The 16154-nt window shown below is 41.9% G+C and overlaps 1 protein-coding gene across 1 annotated transcript in view; it reads right to left on the reverse strand.

Moving 5' to 3' along the window:
- Nucleotides 1-16154, reverse strand: part of LOC148056178 (collagen alpha-1(XXIII) chain-like) — a 137911-nt gene that overhangs the window by 1029 nt on the left and 120728 nt on the right. The window lies entirely within an intron of this gene.

A 16154-nucleotide genomic window follows, 5' to 3' on the forward strand; every position in this document is an offset into this window, starting at 1 on the left:
ACCTGTGAAACTACGCTGCTCCCTCTCCTTTCTGCTGCTTTTTTTTAGCTTTAAGGGAAAAGGACGATAAACAAAGATCATTAAATATTTCTGCTCTCCTATCAATATTTCCTTCTGCATAAACATCTCTGTGCCCGAATGTGTAATTGCATCTCCAGCCACGGACTGGAGTTTTTCTCTTTAAAGCTAGGATAAACTGTACAGCGCTCCCTCTCCCGAGTCCATCTACACATCTCCGGCAGACACCCCAGCCCTCGCAGGTGGGCTACGGCAGGAGCTCCAAGCCCCACACGCTCCTCTCACTATGGGGATGGCAACTATGGAGGCCACCTTGCAAGGGCTCGGTAAGAAGACTGTCAGAGCTCCTTAAGCAACTTGCTTGCAATTTTCTATGAGGAAGGAAAAAAAAACACGGGGGGGGGGAATATTTTCAGCCTCCTTAATTCTTGAAATCAGGTAGATGATTATACCACATTACACTCAGGAGGAACGTTTACTCCCTCCAGCCTGAAATCAAGCTGCTCTGGAGGGGAACCACAACTGATGAAGCACATTTTCCAACATCAGAGACCAGATACGACCGAGCGATTAAAGCTTATCTACCTGTACCACTCCCTCGGCTGACTGTGGTGGCCTGACCCCTGGGCAGAGCCTGAGCCTCAGCAGGCTGCAGCCTCCCCGGGCACCCACCGCTCCCCCAGGGTGCAGGGGGCTGCTTTAAACACCAGCCTTGCTTAATCCTTTGGTGTCTTCTGATAGACTCCTCCTGGATGCATTTAATCTAGGGTGACTTGGTAACAATTTTACTTTAACTACTTCTGCTAGCAGTGATGCGAAAGCCCAGGGTTTTTTAGGGAGGAGGAAATGTCCCAATGAAGCTGTAGGAGAGGGAGGCCAAGTTTTTAAACAAGTGACTAATGAGTTGGTAGCGATGCTTTTAGGCAATTTAGAGGAGGGCTGATATTGAAGGGCGAATGCATGGAGCTCCCACATAAAGCTCAGGTTGGAGCCTTTCAACTGAGGATGTGAGAAACCTGTGAGAAGATTCTGTTTAAAAAGAAATTTAATACTGATTTTTGCATTTTTTTAAATTTAAGGGATTTCTTAATACTTCATGCCAAAAGGGAAAAATTGACTATTGCCTTCACTGGAACAGGCTGCCCAGAGAGGTTGTAGATGCCCCATCCCTGGAAACATTCAAGGTCATGTTGGACGGGGCTCTGAGCAACCTGATCTAGTTGAAGATGTCCCTGCTCATTGCAGGGGGGTTGGACTGGATGGCCCTTAAAGGTCCCTTCCCACCCAAACCATTCTATGATTCTGTGATCCTGTAATTCTTTCCATACAGTCTCTTCAAGGAAATGTGTAAGATAGGTGCAGCACACAGAATAACAAGTATGGCATGCTTGTGGCAACTGTGAGATAAACGAAAGTTGAGAGAGAGAGAGAAAAAAAAAAGTCCATTGTCATCTCTTTTACTTGCTGTTTTTATTTGAAAGCAATTTGGTAAAAAAAAAAAAGTAGTATTTTGGAAACAACATCTACAATCCTGCTGCTATTCAACAGCTGAACATGGAAACATCTGTAAGCAGAGAAAATTTTAGTGAGGATTAGAAGGAAGAACATCCCACCCAGTATCCACTTTGGGCAAGACTTGCAAGTCACAATCCTGTGATGCAGATGTCCGGAAGGACAGAGACCTCCCGGCTCCCTGCAGCGAGAGGACAGCACAGAGAAGTAACCCAGGAGTCGTTAACGCCATCTGCAACCTCATCCTGCGCGGATATGATTAAGTCCATGGTCTGCGTGATTGGAAATTATTATTTTAGCAATTTCTAGCCTATGCTGGGGGGTCAACTTTGGATACTGCTGAAAGAGCTGGGCATAAAGTGAATCCATATTACACCTCTCGTTTCCAATCCCTTTAAGAGTCTACAAAGGAAATTAAGGAGGCCTGGGAATTTGTTTGAAGATAAATGTTCACTGTAAACTGTTACCTAATGACTCCATCTCCTAAGAACTTGCAGTTTGATGCTTATTCAATATAATTAAGATTTATGTTGCATTAATGTCAACTGGGTAATAGCTGGGCCTTTTCTTCTAACTGTGCCAGCTCCGCTGTATCAGTTCTGGGAGTTCTTTATTTACATTGTTATGAAAGACAGTTTTGGAGAGAATGAATACAAAGCATAAACCAGTCTATTTTTAAACAACTTGTCATGTTCAAGCTCAACAGCCTTAATCCAAGGCATAATATGCAATTTCTGACAACACCGTAAGCTTTCCAGTGAGATAATAGATTTAGTAATGCAAAGACAAAGGAAGAGAATGAAATATATTGCTATTTGGAAGCATTATGAGGAAGAACTGACGGGTGCATCTAGCTACTCAGAAACAAGGTAAAAAGTTCACAGTAAATAGACTCAATTGACTTAGCTGTTCTACTGGGTAGCAGCCCCTTATGTCACCTACTGTGGGCGAATAAATGAAATATTAAAAATCAACATCACTTTATAGTTCACACAAAATATTGTTAAGAGTCAAAACCACGTACTTGTTCACAGTGCAGTAAGTTACCCCTCTTTGAACTAATTTACCCATTGCAAATTGGGTAACTGCAAACTGGGCTGCTCAATGAAGTCCATAATCCATCAATACCAGGAAAACAGGTCTATGGCACTACGTGTGCTTAACGTTTTTTTTACCCTTCATAATTAAATCAAATTCGGTCCTTGATCCACATTCCCAGGATTGGGAGGCTACATCGCTGCCTCCTGTCCCTTCAGCTTGATGGGCAAATTGCTGCCTGCCTTACTGTTGGGCATAATAAAGTAAATCAATGTTCATCAAGAATAAGGTGAGATTAAAATGCCAGCAACAAAAGGAGTCACAGCCCAGCAAAACCTCACTGAAGTGAAAAGATAGCTGATGCTTTTAAAATGTTAAGCCAGTGAAGCAATTTTTACCCAAGAACTTGTGGCACCAGGCTTGTGCTATGTTTTCACTTACACTTCTCCTACACATCACCCTTTTCCACTGCGAATGTATACACAGACATATTAACCATAAATCCATGCCCATCTCTTTCTTCAAGCCATGTGCTGCTGGGGCTCTCGGGGACTTTTTTTTTTTTTTTTAATATGTTTATACAAAGATGTAGTTGGGAACAACATTCAAGTAAAAACCTTGGCCAAGTGAAAACAAGACCTATCTTACTGGATATCTTTAAATCAGAGGATTTTTTTCCCTTGCAAGCATAACACAAGTGAGCTGATGACGGGACCTCTTCATCACAACTGTCAAGCTTACCTTTAGGGCCTTATTTTCTAGATGAACTCATATCTAACTCATTGTGCTCTAACATGGGATTAAGTTTTATACCATTTTGGAGGACCCACCCACTCACGTGCTTGCACTTAATTTTTTTTTTTTTTGAGAGTTTGAACTAGTTTTGATTCTGTTTCCCCTTCTTCCCTTTCAGCATTTTTCAAGCTGCGTTCAAAATATCCGTGTTTTGTCAGTTAAAAATGAGTCAACCAGAAGAATAGCTTGAACAAATTGGTTGGTTCAGCCACTCGCAGAAAAGTGGATTTTTTTTTTATTTTTTTTTTCTCATATGGCTTCACTTAGAAGGAAGGAGAACTTCGCAGCAGTGTACCGCGGGGTCTGGTATTGAGCACGAGGAAACCGCAGCTCTGGTCTAGCTGGCTGCTCCTGCACAAAGGCCAATTTACTTTCTTGTTCCCTGGGGAAAAGGTTTATGGTTCATGGGCAGAAGTCAGATTCTGCGATGCTTGCTCAGCTGATACTCATCAGGTATTTCAGTCAGGCTGTGGGCTCTGAGACCACAGATCTAAGATTAAACAGTTTTGGGTCACAACACTTTGCATGAACCTTTTTGGCTTTGGATTCCAATGGACCCAAAGATTCAAAGCAAATACCAGATGTAGATTGGAAACATGCAGCACCTACAGTCTACAGAAGTTTTCCAAATAAAACAAAAAAAGAATATCTAGATTCATTTCAAATTTGGCCCAAGCACCCCAAAAGCTCTCTGAAATGCTGGACTATGTTTTATGTTAGTAGAAAAGCCACCCAGAAAGCAATCTTTGGTTGCTAGCTGAAGAAAGCTCCTTGCAGTTCAATACATGATCCAGTTGCTTTCAAGATACAGAACAAACAACAAATTGTTTTCCTTCTTATACCTCCACACAGCCTTTCAGAGCAAGGATGCACACTAGCATCTTCACTGCAACGTGCTGGGGAGCTGCTCTCAACCTTGGGGAAGAAAAGTCCTGCTCCAGGAACCAAACTGGAATATTGCTATTAGTATTGGAATAATAAAGGGGCAACATTTAAGGTATGTTTTGGCTAAAGCACCTCAGGACCTCAGCACTAAAGGTTTACAGCCACACATTCTCCTTCAGCTACAGCTGAGCTAGAATGAGGGATACCCAGTGAGAGGACGGGATGGGGCGCACAGCCCAGGGGGCACGTTCTTAAACAGTCCCAACAAGATGCAGCAGAGCAAATCCAAGTCCCAAATCTAATGTTCACCAGCACTGATGAAACCTGCACACAAAGTATATTAGCTTGAGATGACACAACGTTTGAAGACCAGAAACAAATTTAGGGTGTTTAAGTGTTTTTCTTAATTGTAGCCAACCGAGGCCCCTCTTCCCCTGGCTGGATGCTTGTTGCAAAAGAAAAAAATATATTCAAGCTCATTCAAAGAGTGAAATGATACATACGCACATGCTGAAACCAAAGCACTGATTACGCTCCATTATAAAACAACCGAGATGGTGCCGCTCCCTCAGTACTCTGAATTTCCCCCCCACACCCTTAATAATTTTTTTTTTTCTCCCCACACCCAGAGACAGTTTCTTCAAACAGTCAAGTGCATACAGATCTTTTGTTTAGTCACCAGGGCACAAAGATAAACTGAATTTGACATATAAATTAAGAAGTGACTGGAATAAAGCCACAATTGCACTTACATCAAACATGGGATTTTTTCCCTCTTGTTATGGCTGGCCTTCCTCAGGCTATTTCCAGATAATGTGCTGGCACAGCTGCAGCGCAGTGCCGGGCAGGAGCCAATAGATGCAGCGTACCCGCCTCTATTTTTAAAACAAGAGGATGCATATTTTGGCAGCTGTGGGGGGCTGCTATATGCAAGGTAGAAAGGTTTTCATGGCAGATTTCAGTTTTCCACACCTGCACCGAGACAGCTGCTTCAGTACGAGTCCTGGACAGAGAGGGTAACTTTGAAAATCTTTCTGAAAGTAAGTGTCCATGCACAAACACGCACGTGTATTCGGTTTCACGTTTCTTTATGAGAACAGCGACCATCTCTGTGCATCATACCCATATGCTCCTACACACTGAAAACACCTAGAAAGGTTAAAAAAACATAAGCAAGTCACAGTCTCTTCTTTTCAGAGACTTCCTAGTTAGGCAAATCAGGCACAGTTTTATTAACGTGAATCTGGAAAATGAACAGAGACTCCTTTTTCTGCTACGGATACAAGCTAGAGAACCGTGTAGTGATAGAGGTGGGGAACAGAAGTGATGCCAAACTCACACTGCAGTCCTCCGGTAGCATTCGACTGAAATTCATCACCCTTGTAGCATCTTCAGCACTAGGTAACTTAAAGCACCGCTGCCTGGAACAGACAGGCAAACAGATACCCTCAAAGTCTGCCTTCTCAGAAAGCATTTGTAAATTAGGCTTTTTCCTGCTCAAATAATTGCTAACAAAAAGCCATCTCTGGGAAGAAGCAAGAAGTCACCAGCAATCAAGTTGCATGGAGTTCTTCAGCAGATGGAGATGAGCATTGCTCTATTTGAGTCACTAAATTGCCCCCCATGAAACACCAGCCTGTTAACAAACACAAGGAGCACATGCACATATTGGGAGTGCCTCTACAGTGTGAGATAGTTGTGTATTTCTTACAGAAATTAGATAATTTTTCTTGCCCCCAAGAACTGCAAGAGACTTCTATAAGGTAAGCAAGGTAATGAAGCACTTATTGCTTCCTTTGGTTTTCAGTTACAATCTTACATTTAAACAAGTTTGACATGTTAGACTGCAAAATCTCTTCTGAAACATTCAGATCTGACACAAAGTACTTGGATTTTGATGAACTACATTTTTGGAGCACGGAAGTACTCAAAGCTAATGCCTATTATCTACAATCAGAATTAGCCATTCCAGAGCCAGAATCCCACAGCAAAAAAATATAATATTCTTTGCCATTTTCAACATTATTCAATATGCAAAAAATTGCAAGAAGAGAAACCAGCGAGTCAAGACTTTGAGAGCAGCTGAATAATGTGGTTTCTCATATATCCAGAAAAGATCCCAGTAACTATAGAGAAGTGTATACTTTAGAGACTTTAAGCAAACAATCACATACTTTGTATTTAAATGTTATTCTTACACGAACACATTTGTAGACATAGTCTACAGTTAATGCCCATTTTGGCAGGATTTTCCACCCTCGTTGTTTCTCAGCTTCCTAAAAAGGAGAGTGCAAGCTGCCACGCACAAACCATAAAGCACCCGAGGGACGGGGCCAAGCCCATAGTGATCACGCTAATATCACCAACAGATTTCGCTTCCACGTTACAAATCAAGTTTAACATAAAAATCAAAGTTTTCCTGTTTCAAAACTCATCCAACACTGCACTATTACATGTCATCATTTCAGCATCTTTAAAAAAAGCTGTTAAATTCTCTCTCCTGTGGTCTTCAAAAGAAAGATCTTCCTTCTGTTTAATCCTCACCCCCTCGAAGTTTTCTGCATGCAGAAGGCATTTCCTCCAGCTCTTTAAAAACTACGTTGTTTTCTACATGTTGCCCCACAAGCAACATCACCTTTACAAAGAGAGAAGGTCAGGAATAGCCTGTCAAACAAATATGAAGCCAGCTTCTAGAGCTGTTTCTATTTCTGTTATCTGCATTAACCCTAGGCCAGGGCTTCACGATGCCATACGCTTCAAAAGACAGAGCTAAAGCATATCTTAGTGAAACAAAACCCACACAGCAAAGTCCCTCCCCATACATATGGGGAGAAAGTGCCACAGCTAGGGATATTTCCTTCTACGCAATGGTACCAGCAAGCTACCGCCAGCACATGCACGTCCCAGCAGATGCTGCAGATCAAGGGAAACCGGAGAGTGCAACATCGGGGATTTAAGTTTTGCTCCGAACAGACTACTGCAGTCATTTGGTGTTTGTGTGCTCCTGGCCAAGTTCAGCATAAACAAACAACAAGGACTGATTTTGAAGACCTAATGGTATTATGTTGGTTTAGCTTCTAAAAAGCCTGCAGTCTCCAGTAAGCCAATCAGGCAATGAGCCTGAAATTTAAGTAAAGGCTATACAAAACAAAAAAATAATCCTATCATTTTATCGCAATGATAGCAGTGTCACACAAATAAACGTCTATAAACTATGAATATTAACAAGAATGACTCTTTCAAAATAATTTTACCCAATATAAAATATCCAGTGAAACTACCACATTGCCTTCAACAGAGTTAAGTGATGGAAGATGCACACAGGCGATCCTTCTCCCAAACACCCCAAATGAAACTGATGTGTGAATTCATACTGCCCTTAATTACCCAACAAGAAGTCCACCGACTTGCCGACGCAAGAAAAAAAAGAGAAAAGAAAGTCCTATCTTGCATACGGAGTGACCCTTCTCTTGGCCTAGCCATTTAAGGAGCTCCTTGAGCAGGGATGGGGCATACGGCGTCAGGACACTGCATCTCACCCAGCACCATGTGGGATCTAGAAGCTTGAACATGTGCAGTTATCGCGGAAGCGAGGCAACCACGGCTGATGGCTTCAGGAGAGGATTTTGCAAGATGAACTACCTTGCAGCACAGACTAGTACATTACGTGATTACTGACTGTGTGTTACTCAATTTACTGTTTGTGCCAGTCATAACACACACAAGATAAATGATCTTTTTGACAATGTAATTTCAAGGAGACACGATTCCGCCATCAGGAACTCTGCTCTCCCCGTAAATGTGTCAGTGGAACGACGCTGGGAGAGGTACTCTGCGCAGTGCTGTCAAAATGCCACTCAGCACACAGGAAAGGGCTATTATTAACACCATTGTGACCTTGCAGAGATTGGGATTTGTCTGAGGACAACGGCAACAGATGCAAAATGATGCTGTCCACTGCCAGGAAAACATCTTCTAACTGGCCATTGGTGGGACAGAAAAGCAGCCAGAAGAAACACAGGTAACAGCACGATGGGAATTGAGTGGGTGACTTAACATATTCAGGAGACAGACCAGGTGACTTCAGGGATTTTTCCCATTTTATTTGCACACAAATTTTTATATTGTGCTTATCACATCAATGCACCTGAACTCTTAAAAACTGTGGTTATTGTTTTAGATAGAAAAAAGCTCAATAACAACGTAAAATTCTACATACAATACATACGTGCTTCAAACATCCTCTTTTTTAGTTTCTATAAAAATAATCGATTTTTAGAACAAGCATGTAAAATCCTCTGGTTTGCCCTGTGATGAATAAGGCTGGGGTCACTCCAAGATTTCTCTGGGTACCAGCTAAGGCAGTCATCACCATGGGAAAGGACATGACATTTCTTGGCCAATAGGTTTTTCTCCTCCCTTCCGCTAATACATTGGCAATAAGCCTTACAGGATCTTAAGCTCTAACTGTACACTTACAGCACAATTCAAATTCTTTGGAAATGAAAACTTTTTGTGAAAGGGCAAGTGCACAACAGTGTATTTGAGAGATACAGTCTGTGCCTAATGAGGTTGTAGGAAATATTCTGCCTTTTTCATAGCTAGGGAAATTCCCTTCTTGGTAATTTGACGGTTTTCTCTTAACGTGTGAAAATCATTGGTCTAAGTTTAAACACCACTGGGCCACCATGTTTTTTAGTTATTTTAAACATTCTCTCCATCCTCCCAATAATGTACAAGTGTGGTTGTACGGAGGAGGAATCGGACAACTGAAAATCAACAGTCCCATGTATACTACTTTCTGGTTATCTCTTGTATTTAAGAACATCCAAAATCCTTAGAAACCTTTACTTAAGTCATTTGGGGATATCTGCCTTGTCCCAAATTAAGCTCTTCCCTGAGGACTAGGGAAGCTTTGATGCCAAAAGGCTTAATCACTGCTAATGCTCCACACCAAGGCTCGGCTCTGGAGGGGGGGTGTCTCCAGTTCAGGCTGAGGTGGTCTCGCAGTCAGCCCTTAGGAAGAGGTTTTGGATGGTGGGAGGGTGTCCGGGGAAAGCCTGGAGAGCAGCTGATGAAGAGCACAGCAAAAGTAGGAGAAAAAGAACAAGAATAGAAGATCTGAGGAAAAAAGAGCAAAATAAATCAAAAGCCAATTACATTAACAGCCAAAAAGAGTCTTCAGGTATAATAAAATATACCCATACATCATGCTGGACTAGCCTTGCAAGGGGGTATTTTCCTACTTGAGATACATCCTGGAGGACTGGAGGTGAGAAGTAGAGTCTCAACCTCGTGGAAGCTTCCCACATCAGGGCTGAAAGTATAATGGAAAAAAAGTCAAATAAAATGATTTCACTCCCAGAGCAGCAGAAACAATGTACTTTGTTCTCACAAATTGGGACCAGGTAGGTTGGCACAAGGTCTTTGGCAAAGAAACAATTTATCCTCAAATTTGAGACCAGAGCAATAGTATTAGATCACTTACTCAGACTTAAGTTGTGAGCAGCTGTTTGGCTTTTATTTCACACAAAAGCTTATACTGTAAAAGGAATTTCTGGCCCGTATTCAAATGCTATATTTGCTCGTAAGCAGTGTTTCTCATTTTAGTCCTGATAACGCAATGAAATCAGTGATGAAAAATTTTTACAGAAGAGATGCAGAGGAAAAAAAAAAAAGGTATTTCTTTTTTTAAAGACTTTGGGTTTGTTGTGTGTTGAAATGCAATATTTAAACGTTGAATTTTCATCATGTGGAAGATTAAATCCCCAAGTTTCTCCTCATTTTAACTGAGCATATAATTAAAGGTACAATCATCTTCTTTCCTTGACAACCCTGGGCAAACACCAGATTTGTTGTGTGTAAACAGTTTGTTTTCCCACCCACCCGAGATCCTTCCAACAAAGGAATATATGAACTTTTATGGAAAACATAGTTTCCATTATATAGACAGAACCAGCACGTGCTACAGTCATATCCACTCCATAGAAAGAATATAGTGTTTCCTGTAGCAAGTGTGAATGATCAAAACAATATAATCCTTTTTACTGCCGTGTATCTGACCTGCACCACACAGCTTCCAGCAGAAATATGCTCAGGCTGTCGCAGCTAAAATTGCTAGCTGAGGTCTAAACAGCCACGCTTAAGAGCTCTGATAAATAAAAGCAATTAATGACTAACTTAAAAGCAGCGTTTGTGTCTCCATTTGAAGAATTAGGCTTCCAGCCATAATGCTAATCTCTGTCAAGTCTGAATCCAATTAGCAAGAAGGAGCACAACAACTAATGCAAAGGCATTGATAAAAAAAATTTTAAAAATGAAAATAAAATCAAAGAGCACCAGCACTTTCACGCTGGACGCAGGCAACAATTGCACAAGCCTCTGGGCAACCCCACGAAATATAAAAGGCCACCCCAGAGATTAATTACAACTACCATCAGAAGGCAAGACAACTCAATTCTAAGATACCTGGCCACAGAGAGACAGAATCTCCCTTTGGTCATGGCCAGCCCTAGGTGACCAGGCTACAGAGATCAGAGTCGGGGTGAAAGAGAGTTCGCTCCAAGGTGGGAACGTGGATGATAAGTATACGGTTAGCAATGAGACTGAGTATAAACCAGCTGTAGGAAGACCAGTGGGGAAAATAAAAGGTACATCGGCACGTATAAAACCATAGTTGAGACATGAGAAAGCATGCTGACATTTCTTTGGCACGTGCCATGCCTCGGGGGTGGTTGGCACGAGGTGGGGAACAGGCTCAATTAATGAAACGGCATGAGCCACACTCACAAAAGTTGCAAAGGCAAACTCTGTTATAGCCCTTTTCTACCATGTTCTGGGCCCACTCTGGCCCAGAATTCAGCAGCAACGGTTGTTTTCATTCAAATGCAAAGAGGGGATGATATATTGCTCACACATCTGGGGAATGTTTCGGTAACAACTTCATTTTAGACCAAAGTCTTCTCCTGGGCCAAGCTGCTTCCAAGCACGCGACTCAGCCGACAGTTTTCCAAGATGCGAGGTCTACTGCAGAGCTCTGCAAGTGCACATTAAACTTATGAATTACCAAAATTACCACTGTAATCTGTTTAACCATGTTTATTTGCTAACTTGATGCATCTTATTTGATAAAGTTTGTTTTATACTGGCTGCGTCAGGATCACCAGTCTTGCAAACAGCTCAAAAAGCCATAATGAAGTGACTGACTTTGCTCAGCTGATTCTTCCAGATGCTTAATTTGTTACCAAACAGCCAAAGGCACCTTTCAGAGGTCCTCAGACCATTTTCAGCTCCAAAGTTTTGGTTGTCTATAAAGCAAACAGGTCTATAAATCTTTTGACATGACATATTCTTTCCCATTTTAAAGTAAAAAAACCAGGATAGATAGGATAGAAAGACAGCAGCGTGGAAGATGCACAGTGTTTTGGTTTTTTTTTTTAGTAGTGAAAAGCATCTCAAAGATCAAACAGGAAATCTAAATTATTTCTGACAATCTTGAAGGTGCAACTTTTTACCTCCAGATACTTGAATTCCTATCATCTGTGCATTTTAGAGATCAGCTAAACAAATGCTGGATTGCCAGTTTAACTCACCAAACGATATCCAGGAAAGGTTCAAAGGTTTAGCGGAGATGAGGTATTGTTGTTCTTTAAACATTGAGATAAGATGAAAAGAAAGAGGCAATTATTCTGAGCAAAGCTATCCAATATGTTACTAAGTTTGGATACTACCATCAGTTTCCACTTGTATTTTAAAGTGTCCACGTTTGAGAAAAACAGGGCAAAATATGGTGGAAGCAGGATACAAGGTCAGAGAAATAAGAAAGGGAAACGCACAAATCATCCCATTTTCTTCTGCTTTGGTTTTAGGGGCAAGCGCAGTGGTGGGATTGCATGGACTGAAGCTACAGATGTGTGGGCATGGGAGAGACGGTGCATCCGTTTGTCACAGTAAGGGACAGAGGATTTGAAAAACAGAATCAACATGAAAGATTTCACTTCCCGAATATGTCAATTTGAGGCTCGATTGAACCGTTTTATCATTTTATGAGCCATTTTGTCCACAGACTGCTATTTTTCCCATCATATACTCCAGGTACTGCACGAAGACTTTTGCTAACTCTCCAAGTCTGCCTTGTTCTTGAAAGACAGTAAAAAAAGGCAGGTCTCTCCCCAAAGCAGGGCAGCGGGGTTGGCCTTCATCTTTCATTGATTAATATATGATGCCTATTGCTGCATCTTGCCAAGTTTTTAACTAAAATCAGGCCTGGATTTAAGATGCAACACAATAAGCCAAATCCTGCTTTCAATTGTGCTTTCTGGATTCCAGGATACACTTTTAAACTATTGATATACTGGATACAATTTCACCTGAGGATCTAAGAGTACTTAAGTAGAAACCTTGAGAGTCCTGCATGAATATAGATATATTGCTGCCTAATTCTGAAATAGAGATAAATAAAGCCTTTGGAAGGGTAGTTAACCACGTATAAAAGTGTAATGGATGGAAATTACACTGAAAGCAGGGGCAGGGGGAATCTATATTCCTGTTTCCCTCTCTGGGCCACAATCCTCCAAACCATGATCCACAAAGCCACAACAAACAGCCGTGAGCTGGTCTGGGTTTCATTAGCTGTACTCACAATGTCTTCAGGGAAGTCCCTCTGTATCCTGAAAAAGTCCTCCACACTGGTAGTGGTCTACAGTATCATAACCTTTTCAACCCACTGCTTCAGCCGGTATTTTTCTCACCACAGATTAAAATCTTCTAGCATATCTGACTCACTCCTCCAAGAATTGGATTGGTGTCACTTGATTATTAATCAATATTCATAATCAGCCTTCCAGCATTTACTGCATCCACAGCTGAATAATGTACAGCCAGTTTATATTACAGGATGGGGCTTTGAGGGATTTAGGGAGTATTGAGCAATGAAGCCCAGTCTGAAAGCAAACCCAAAACCCAACGTTTCCACTCATTGTAGACTTTAGAAAACATGTAAAAAATCTTGCTAAAGAGCAGAAATACCTATAGATCCAACAGGGTACTATAGAAACTAAACACGGGTCTGTAGCACTAAACTAAGAACTCATGCAAAGTAAGAAAAACCAGTATTTTTTCCTCCCCTTTAAATTTTTCTACAGGCTCAGAATTCAGTGAAGATCACTTCTGGTTTTGGATTTTCCAGATAATTAGAAAGACCACAAAGCCAGAGTAAATCCCCAAACTATATTTTGTTTTGCAACCACATCATCTCCACATTATCGTAGCGCTACACTTCAGCCAGCTCCGCACACAGCTGTGCATCCCCTGCAAAACACAGCACTGCCTGTGTCTTGGAGCAATGCTGCCATACAGCAGAGAGCAAGTATTTCACGCTGCACAGTTCTCTGCCATTGAAAAAAATGACCCTAAATTGATCCGATACAGAGCAATGACATTTACTGAACTGGGGAGCAGAAAATCTTGTCCCCAGGGGGATACAGCTGGGGAGCCCCGTGCCCCTGGGAAGTGCCTTCTCCTGCAGAGGAATCTCATGGGAGCCTTCGGTCACGTTTGTACATCAGTGCCGCACACTTACAACTGGTTGCACAGACCTGTAACCAGGAAGCCTGCTGCAACCACAGCTAAAATTTGTCCTAAACCAGACTTTTGGTTGGGAGGGAGATGTTCCCTTATGCAGAGGGCAGAGAGGTGCAATAACCCGCGTTACCCAGGTGAAAGAAAAATATGAAGAATGACATCTGTTTTCTGCACAACTTGGCTGTCAAACCTCTCTCTTGCTGATGTTTCTGTTTCTTATCTGTTGCATTTGGAGCTAAAATAAGTTCCATCTGAGCAAAGGAGCTGGTTGCTGCGGGGGTCAGCCCCAACAGGCCCCCTTGCACCCCAGGTCCCAGGCAGGAAAACCCACCACAGCATCTTCACCACATCCAGTCTGGTGCCAGGCACCATGCCATTTAGCACGAGCCTCCCCTAACCCTTGGCATCGCTTCACCTCTATTTTCCTCAAAAGTGACCCATGGTCTTCCTTTTGGAGATGAAAAAAATCTTACTGTCGGTCACAACTCTCTCTCTTCTCTCCTTTTCACAGCTCTTTCTAAACCCCTCCTGCTGCTGACAAAGACCATTTTCCACCTTCATTTTCTTCTAGCACAATAGAATTATACATGTTTACATTTGCTGTAATACCATAAAGCAGAGTAAATCTCGCAAGCACTCTGCGTGAATCCATATAACAATAAATCAGATCCTCCAAGAAACTATGTGTCACTTGTATAAAATGCAAAAGTCTAAAAAAACCCAAATTATCACAGCTGCTCCCCACCTCCCTCCAGCAACTCCTCAGCCACCTAGGAAAGCTGCTATTGCTCTGATTGACAGGGGGACATTAACAGCCCTGATTGACAAGCCCCTTTCCTTTTGTGTCTGATTTTGCTCGGTAAACCGTTTAAAACATGTCAAACAAATACTGGAATTGAACAGTTCCCTGTGAAACTTCTGCCAACTCCATTCCCTCTGGAGCAGGCAATTACCTTATTTATAGGGGTTGGGGAACAAATGCCAAATTTCTTTTCTATAATCATTTATTAATTGTTCTCATATTGAAAAAGTGACTTTGGTAAAATAAATAAGATCCAGCCCTCGCTCGTACTGCTGCAAGAAAAATTAATTTTGCAAGAGTAGGGCATCCCAGGGCCAGCCCATCATGAGTCAACCCTCATGATGCCTGTACCTACATGCTCAGGATCTGAATGGGAAACTGGAGAAAGCATTCAGGAAAAAGAGTGCTGGTACAATGGAAAAAAAAGAAGAATGAAGTCCCAGCTTACATATATTCAGCATGGTTCAACTCTGAGCATTTATTGTGCTATTACTGTTATAGCAACCAGGAGACTTTTATATATTTTGCAAGACGCACACATACAAAACTCCCATTCCAAAGACATTGCTATTCGATATACATACATGACAACAAAAATTAGTTTTAATAGGAAACGGATGGGATAAAGAAGAGGATAAACAAGAACTAGGGTATGACCATAAATTTCCCATGGTCACTTAACTCCAGCAGCAGTGACTCACTCAAGTTTTATTGTACCATTTTATGACCATAGCGGAGAATTCACTTCAATCTTGTAGGTGCCACCTCTTTTTTCAGTTCTCAAATCACAAAAAAGCACCTTTGAAATTTCAGAGGTATGAGTTTTGCCTGAAAAAGCACAGTTTGATGCTTACGGGAAGGGTGATTTTCTGCCTTTTAAAAAAAATTTTTTTTTAAACTCCAGCAGGAAATTGCAAGAAACTAAAGTAAACTGGACACTTGACAATCACTAGAAAATATTTACACTAATATAACTATAACTGCGCAAAGCAAACAAACAGTTGCCAGAAACACAAGTTGATGGAATAAGAAATAAACACAAGAATAATGGATGGGTTCAGCCCAAAACCTTCGTGCACGTTTGTCAAGCAATCCCTTCTCCTCAAGCCCTGCTCCTGCATCACCACCTCCCTGGTCCTACCCAATGGGCTCGACTGCAGACGTGGCCTGGGACATGTGTCACTGCCTTCATTTAAGCCACTGAAAACCGCGAAGTCTAAAGCACTTGCCCACTCTTCCACTGGTTAGAGGAAGGGCGATGGAGCCCAGGAAAGAGAGAAGCAGCTCATGGGGACACTGTAGGACGTTTGCTCCCCTGGAGCAAACTATGGAAATGATAAGCATTTTTAACTCCACAAAATTCTCAGTTTCCAGCAACTGCAAAACCAGCACTGCTTTGCCATTTCCATGCAGCTGCACCAACGGCACTGGGGAAATTGCACCTTTTGTAGGGCCACAAATACCCGCAGCACATACCACCACTGCACAAAACACCACAATCTGCACAAAACCTGAGGGGTTC

Source organism: Nipponia nippon, unplaced genomic scaffold (assembly GCF_047370975.1).
Source record: "Nipponia nippon isolate SJK-2023a ecotype South Korea unplaced genomic scaffold, ASM4737097v1 scaffold_17, whole genome shotgun sequence".
Taxonomy (NCBI): domain Eukaryota; kingdom Metazoa; phylum Chordata; class Aves; order Pelecaniformes; family Threskiornithidae; genus Nipponia; species Nipponia nippon.